General features: G+C 39.0%; 1 long non-coding RNA gene across 1 annotated transcript; it reads left to right on the top strand.

The window, feature by feature from the left end:
* The first annotated feature begins 6,926 nt into the window (after positions 1–6,926).
* Positions 6,927–7,523, top strand: LOC143714582 (uncharacterized). The gene is made up of 2 exons (XR_013195552.1): positions 6,927–7,173; positions 7,268–7,523. It is a non-coding gene; the product is annotated as an uncharacterized LOC143714582 (long non-coding RNA).
* The last annotated feature ends 917 nt before the right edge of the window (positions 7,524–8,440 follow it).

The following is an 8,440-nucleotide window of genomic DNA, read 5'->3' as shown; positions in this document are numbered from 1 at the left end:
GTGATTACACGGGGACCCCCATTCTCCGTCATCCGACGCAACTCGGAGTGACTACGAAAGGGAACGTCTCGGTTACGTATGTAACCCTCGTTCCCTGAGTAGGGAACGGAGACGTTACGTCTCCTGCCACTTCCGCTGTACCGCTGGGTAGACGCCTGAGTTCAGTCTCGGCTCCTCAGCGAAGACATATCTGCATGTTGCCGGCATCCTCCTTTTATACCCACGAGGTGGGGCGTAGATACGCTATGCAAATTCCGCAGACCCATGGCATTTCATCGCCATTGGCTCGTTTTGTAATACTCGAAGTCGATAGGTGTTCTAAGCGAAACCCCCATTCTCCGTCATCCGACGTAACGTCTCCGTTCCCTACTCAGGGAACGAGGGTTACATACGTAACCGAGACGATTTCACAGTCTCACTCTTGAACTCGTTTTCTTTCCTCACTCTCTTTCTTTCTGCAACTTGTATGAATGTGTGTGTGCGTGGGTTTGTGTTAGATATTAGTTTTATGTTTTAGAACAATCAATAAAGTCTTATTTATATTTTAAAGATACTTGTCTTGTGTTATGTGCTTACAGATTTAATGTCTTAAACTGCTGATCTAAGTTACCTTGCTAATAAATAGCGTTTCACTATTGTTTGGATATTTATATCCGTTTTAGAGCTGATAGTTACGTTCAACTCCCGAACGCTGGACGAGTCATTTGCGAGCCGTTTAAGTGATTATTTTGAGATTCCCTATAAATTAATTAATAATTCCTTTTGAGCTAAATTGACCTGTCTGACCAGAGACAGTTACCTACAAAAATGTAGTTTATATGTTTTTACAATAAAACAATCAAGCAGTTGAGATTTGCTATAGTACACACTCAAAGTAAGTGTATGGTAAGTATGCAGGTAAGTTGTACTTATAGTTGTATTATAAAGTTTAAAGTTTTTTATTACAAAGAATTTAAAGTAACACTAGGTAACTTTTCAACCTTCATAATATATTTCCAAGTCTCTTGTGATGGTACATCGACTTACAATAGGTTGAATGACACGTCTGCCATAGCCTGACGGGGTCTGTAGCGTTTTTAATCATACTTTTAAACTTCGGGTTTCAGGTAGTGACCGGCGAACAAAGAGAACTACAAAATTCGACTGCTTTACGGCATATACGTCACTTCCACCACCACCGCCACTTCCTTAAAACCGGACGTGCGAGCCAAATGTTATAGTCATGGCCGAAGCAGCACAGAAAAACAAGAAAGCAAAGGTTTTATCGGAGCAAAGCAAAAAGAGAAAAAGAGAAAGTGATCGTGTTAAAGGCAGAACGAGGATCAACATTCGGCCAGCGTTTTCTCGCTGGCGTGAGCTGAAGGAGGAGGAGGGGTGCCCGACCGATGCGGACTTGGCTGTCATGCTTTTGGACCAGTAAGTATATTGCTTGCATACTATCTCTTAGTTTTTTTTGTCTGCCTGACTATGTTACGGAAGCTATCTTATCCTCCGTTTATCTTCATGAATCAAGTAATGATAGTAGAGTAGCAAATTATCAATCTGGTAGCTAGTAAACTATATTCTAGTTTTTGATGGTTAGCTATCGCTAGCTTTCTCGTTCTGATTTGAACTTTGCAATCGATGAAATGCAAATAGCAAATGTTTGACCTAAAAAGTGTACTCTACTCAACGTGTACAAAGAAAAAAATCAAATGAAAGCCTATGTCTAAACGGCGTGTACAAGTTTGTTAGGGGCTACATTCTTGCAAGTAAATATATAAGATGTACAAAATCATATTTTAGGATACCTAACATGTCTGTGATATTTGTTTATTTGTCTTGCCTCAAGCTATAATGCAAATCGATTTGTAAAATTTGCAGATTCATTTATGGTAGCTTGATATTATAATATTGACGATATATGGTTATTATCTACAACTCAAAGATTGCATTGAAGTATCATATAGATTCAGTAAAACGGTAACCAATAGACTAGGCTACTATAATGACGCTGGCTTGTAAACGTGATCATCGCGATCATTTGTCGTTAGAAAAAAAATAAAACCCATGAAATTATATTCATATGACATGCTGAAATATATGCCTCTGTTCCTGGGATGAAGACATTTCACACGCGACGCAAGCAGAACACCTGCATGTGACCTCCTCCTACAGTGTTCAGGGCTATCATGGTTGTCAACAAATGCACGTGCATGTAGGATGACAGAGTTTACGACAGTAGTAGAGGACAATACTGTTTCCCAACTGTAGGGGGACCCCGAGAGCAAAAGTTACCTGGTGTTACTTTAAAGGATTAGTTCACTTCAGAATTAAAATTTCCTGATAATTTACACACCCCTATGTCATTTAAGATGTTAGGTTTTTTTTGACTGAAGAAAGAAAGATATAAAGTTTTTCAAGGAAAACTTTCCAGGATTTTTCTCCATAGTGGACTTCAATGGCAACCAACGGGTTGAAGGTCCAAATTGCAGTTTCAATGCAGCTTCAAAGGGCTCTACACAATCCCAGCGTGGAATGATAGGTAATAAAAAAATAAGACATAAAAAAAACCTTTTACCACAAATGCTCATCTTGCAGAACCCTGCAATCCACCACGCATTACGTAATTACGTTGGAAAGGTCAATCGCGACCTTTACTTTAAAAAAAGTAAAACAATGATGTCAGCCGGGTTTGAAGTTGGAGGAGAAAATTATATGGTAGTTTTTTGCCCCAAAAAACTACCATATAATTTTCTCCTCCAACTTCAAAACCGACCGACATCGTTGTTGTACTTTTTTTTGTAAAGGGCATGTGACTTAGTCTTTGACAGTTCGCTTTGTAATTGAATGGTACTTTTGTCTACGTCGTGATTGACCTTTCCAACATGATTACGTAATGCGGGGCGCATCGCAGAGTTCTGCAAGATGAGCATTTGTGGTAAAAAAGTAGGTCCTATATAAAAAATGTTATATACAGGTCCTTCTCAAAAAATTAGCATATTGTGATAAAGTTCATTATTTTCCATAATGTAATGATAAAAATAAAATTTTCATATATTTTAGATTCATTGCACACCAACTGAAATATTTCAGGTCTTTTATTGTTTTAATACTGATGATTTTGGCATACAGCTCATGAAAACCCCAAATTCCCATCTCAAAAAATTAGCATATTTCATCCGACCAATAAAAGAAGTGTTTTTAATACAAAAAAAGTCAACCTTCAAATAATTATGTTCAGTTATGCACTCAATACTTGGTCGGGAATCCTTTTGCCGAAATGACTGCTTCAATGCGGCGTGGCATGGAGGCAATCAGCCTGTGGCACTGCTGAGGTGTTATGGAGGCCCAGGATGCTTCGATAGCAGCCTTAAGCTCATCCAGAGTGTTGGGTCTTACGTCAACTTTCTCTTCACAATATCCCACAGATTCTCTATGGGGTTCAGGTCAGGAGAGTTGGCAGGCCAATTGAGCACAGTAATACCATGGTCAGTAAACCATTTACCAGTGGTTTTGGCACTGTGAGCAGGTGCCAGGTCGTGCTGAAAAATGAAATCTTCATCTCCATAAAGCTTTTCAGCAGATGGAAGCATGAAGTGCTCCAAAATCTCCTGATAGCTAGCTGCATTGACCCTGCCCTTGATAAAACACAGTGGACCAACACCAGCAGCTGACATGGCACCCCAGACCATCACTGACTGTGGGCACTTGACACTGGACTTCAGGCATTTTTGCATTTCCTTCTCCCCAGTCTTCCTCCAGACTCTGGCACCTTGATTTCCGAATGACATGCAAAATTTGCTTTCGTCCGAAAAAAGTACTTTGGACCACTGAGCAACAGTCCAGTGCTGCTTCTCTGTAGCCCAGGTCAGATGCTTCTGCCGCTGTTTCTGGTTCAAAAGTGGCTTGACCTGGGGAATGCGGCACCTGTAGCCCATTTCCTGCACACGCCTGTGCACGGTGGCTCTGGATGTTTCTACTCCAGACTCAGTCCACTGCTTCCGCAGGTCCCCCAAGGTCTGGAATTGCTCCTTCTCCACAATCTTCCTCAGGGTCCGGTCACCTCTTCTCGTTGTGCAGCGTTTTTTGCCACACTTTTTCCTTCCCACAGACTTCCCACTGAGGTGCCTTGATACAGCACTCTGGGAACAGCCTATTTGTTCAGAAATTTCTTTCTGTGTCTCACCCTCTTGCTTGAGGGTGTCAATGATGGCCTTCTGGACAGCAGTCAGGTCGGCAGTCTTACCCATGATTGCGGTTCTGAGTAATGAAACAGGCTGGGAGTTTTTAAAAGCCTCAGGAATCTTTTGCAGGTGTTTAGAGTTAATTTGTTGATCCAGATGATTAGGTGAATAGCTCGTTTAGAGACCCTTTTCATGATATGCTAATTATTTGAGATAGGAATTTTGGGTTTTCATGAGCTGTATGCCAAAATCATCAGTATTAAAACAATAAAAGACCTGACATATTTCAGTTGGTGTGCAATGAATCTAAAATATATGAAAGTTTAATTTTTATCATTACATTATGGAAAATAATGAACTTTATCACAATTTGCTAATTTTTTGAGAAGGACTATATATATATATATATATATATATATATATTTTTTTTTTTTTTTTTTTAATGACCTATTGTTTCTCTAGATAAGACCTTATTCCACGGTTGGGGTCGTGTAGAGCCCTTTGAAGCTGCATTAAAACAGCAATTTGGACCTTCAACCCATTGGTTGACAATGAAGTCCACAATATGCAGAAAAATTCTGGAATGCTGTCCTCAAAAACCTTAATATGTTTTCGACTGAAGAAAGAAAGACATACAGATTATGACATGGGGGTGAGTAAATTATCAGGAAATTTTAATTCTGAAGTGAACTAATCTTTTAATGTCTGGTTAATGTCTTTTAGGAATTTTAAATTATGATACTGTTTTTACAAGACCTTTGAGGTGGGACAGTCAAAAAATCAAATTTTTAAGGGCATTTGATGTGTTTAAAAACTAGTTACCCTAATAGTTCTAAATAAAAAAGACATTTTCAAAATGGAAAAAAACATGGGATTTTTGCTGGGATAACAATGTATACTTAATTCATGGTTACCTTTGAATAGCATTAAATATCCACCATGAGAAGAATAAAAAAGAGACAACACAGAGAATGGGGTGCATAAACAATGAAAGAAAGTCTCATTAAAATGTAAGGGCTATATCAAATAAGGGCCTTTAAGAAACAGCGGCCATGAGCAGAGTGATTTGTTGTGCATATGGTGAAATACAAATCACATCCTGATTGTGTGGCTGGAATGTAACACTGTTCTATTGCCATGCCAATCTATTGTGCCCATGACAGCTGTAGGGCTGACTGCCATTGCACACATGATGCAGATGATAAGAAAAAAAAATTCTTTGTGCTATGCTCAAACAGCCTGCTCATAATGAAATGGCTATATTTTCACCGTCGTGCAGCAGGGCTGTGAGTCATTTGCAGATTTGTATTGGCTGGGTGTATGCTTCGGACAGAATACAAAATGTGAACCATAGGAGACCCTGAGTACAAAGTACAGTGAGGAAACAGTACAACTCATCTTATACCAGTGCAAACGGACACCACCACAATGTTACAAAAAGCTCCAGCTACAAATCAAACGCTTTTACTTCCCAGCGGCCAGTTGCATAAACATACAGTAGTCATTATGTTAAGACTGTGTCTTATGGACAACTAGCGGTTCGTCAAGGAGTAATCAGTCTTACGTTTGAGTTATATAATCAGTTATAACGTTTTGGTATTAAGTTAGACCAATCTACGCTTTTATGTAACTGCGTTTTTATATAACTGACTTTAAAAACTTATGAACAGTCTTGTAACTTGTAAGACTAGCCTTAGCAGTTAATGCAACTGGCCTAGCTAGGACATAGTTTTTTAAGTTGTGGACGGCCCTAATATGAAGCCTTAAAAAGTGCAGTAAGTGATTTCTGAGAAACGCTGTTGATATTTGAAATCGACACCCAAACAAACACACCTCCACCCCCAAAATAAATAACACGCAATGCAACAAAGGCAAGGACTGTCATATTAGACACGCAATTACGTGGATGAACGAGCTGTGATTCATCAACAACAACAGCATATGTTGGTTCTGTGACAGCAAAAAAAACAATGTTATTCATCTATTAAGCAGAAACAAAGCAACCTCAGCATTGGTTTTCTGGCCTTCCGACTCTCTAACGTCTCTCCAGCTTTAGAAGATGTTTCAATATTAACTCGCTCTTGCCTGATTGTAACCCTTCTTCTTCCAATTAAATTAATCTGGGCCCGTATTCTTAAAGCTTCTAAGAATCCTCTCAGAAAACTCCTAATTTAGCTTAAAAACCTCTATGTAGTCTTAGATTAAGAGCGATTCGGGACCGATCTGAGAGCAACTCTGAGCAAGGAAAAGACAAAAACTTTCATCTTTGTGAGGAGGCGGGGCTGACCTACGTTTGACACAATCTTTTGAAGACAATGATTGGTTGGTTGTCCAAGAAGGAAAAAAAGAGAGATTTTAAGTATAGGGTCTATTCGCCTTCACTTTGAAATGACATGCATAATTTTTCCTATTTTACTGTTCTCACAGACACACATTATATATATATATATATATGTATATATATATATATATATATATATATATATATATATATATATATATATATGTGTGTGTGTGTATATATATATATATATATATATATATATATATATATATATGTGTGTATATAAATCCTTTTTGTTATTTACCATGCTGTTAATTCCCTATAAGGTATTTGATTGACTTAGAATGATAAAAAATTGTTCCCCTCTTTCCAATTACACTGATCGCTGTCATATCTATTTAAATAGTGGTTTGAATGTTGGTTTTAATGTAGCACACATGGAATCATAAACAAGAAGGACGAGAAAGCCCAACTGGACAGAGGAACAATGTTTACTGTTAGTCCCGTTAGTGGATGATCACAAGGCCATCCTTAAAGGAAAATTCAGGCCGGGTGTCACAGCACGGGTCAAGAACCAGGCGTGGGAGCTTATAGCGCAAATTATTAATGGTTCATTCCCCCTGCTTGTGCGCACCAGTGAAGACTGCAAGAAACACTGGTATGTGTTGCAATCAAAAGCCAGAGAGGAAATTGCAGCACACAAGCGGGAGTCATCGCGCACAGGTGAGTGCTATAACACTTTTTTAAAACCGCTGGCAAAGTTATCTCAAACAAGTATTTGTATACTGTACATGTGGTCCACTGTATTGTTTTCTAGGGGGTGGACCACCTGCTAAACAGCTGTCCCAAGTAGCCCAAACCGTGTACAACATCTTTGGTCACTCAGAAACAAGAATTACCGGTTTGAAGGAGAGCAAAGACAGCTGAATGATTCAGCTAGTGGAACTACAAAAATTGTCATTTTAATAAACCAACAGCCAAGTAACACAATATAAAGACCCATTTTTATTTAACATAGGCAAGGCCATTTCTCATATTTCTATCTGGCATTCTATGAACTGAACAAAAACAAATTGGCCTAAAAAATTTTTAAATAACAGAGATTAAATGTTTTCCCCTTTCAGAGAGCCTTCAGCAGCGGAATGGGGACCGTCGACGACCCTCAGCCTGAAGAGCCTTATTCCCTGGCTTCTGCTGCCACCGCAGCTGCTCCAACACCATCACTAATAGACAAAAAAAATTAAACAGAGATGGATGTCCTAAAGTAGCAGAAAATAGTACTCCGTTTACAGGAGGAGTACGACAAACTAAAAATTGAGCTACTCAAAAATAAAACTAACAACAAATAATAATTTTGTGTCTTCATAACATCTTTCTAATGAAAATTTTGGCCAAGGTGTGTCTGTTTAGTCACGATTTTTATATTGCATTCACTGTAACTTACATGAAATGCAAATTAGTAAACTGGGCTCTGTAAGGATTCCCACTTTGGGACAGATCCCTCCCTTGTGGCGGGTATTCTTCATCATCATCTTCATCAGCCTGATTGTCCGTGGGAGGGTCTGCAATTTGTCTAGCTTTACAGATGTTATGAAGCACTGCACAGGCTATGGCTCATGTTTTCTTGTGAGCTCTGTGAGATAATGAAAATGAACAGAAATCAGTTGATATTTTCAAAACATAATGGTAGGCTATTTATGGGAATTAGAGTAGCCTACATATACTACTGCAACACATTTGTTGTTCTCTAAATATGAAGTCCACACACATTATTTGTATGTTGTCACCGTTACCTGTTGTAATTTAGCTGTGACCCCTGGTCAGGACGGAGGTAAGGTGTGAGGAGCCATTGTTTACAAGGATGACTGTCCCCTAACAAGTGTCAATTTGCTGGAATACAATGTCCTTCAAACAGATGTCTCAGGTCACTCTCCGCCAGTATCCTGGCATCATGTGTTGCGCCGGGCCATTTTGCAACAATGTCTAAAAT

The sequence above is a fragment of the Siphateles boraxobius genome, unplaced genomic scaffold (genome assembly GCF_051911475.1).
Source record: "Siphateles boraxobius isolate OS27281-9 unplaced genomic scaffold, OSU_SipBor_1 55, whole genome shotgun sequence".
Lineage (NCBI taxonomy): Eukaryota > Metazoa > Chordata > Actinopteri > Cypriniformes > Leuciscidae > Siphateles > Siphateles boraxobius.
The sequence above is the reverse complement of the archived record's forward strand: the minus strand, read 5'-3'. Positions and strand labels throughout refer to the sequence as shown.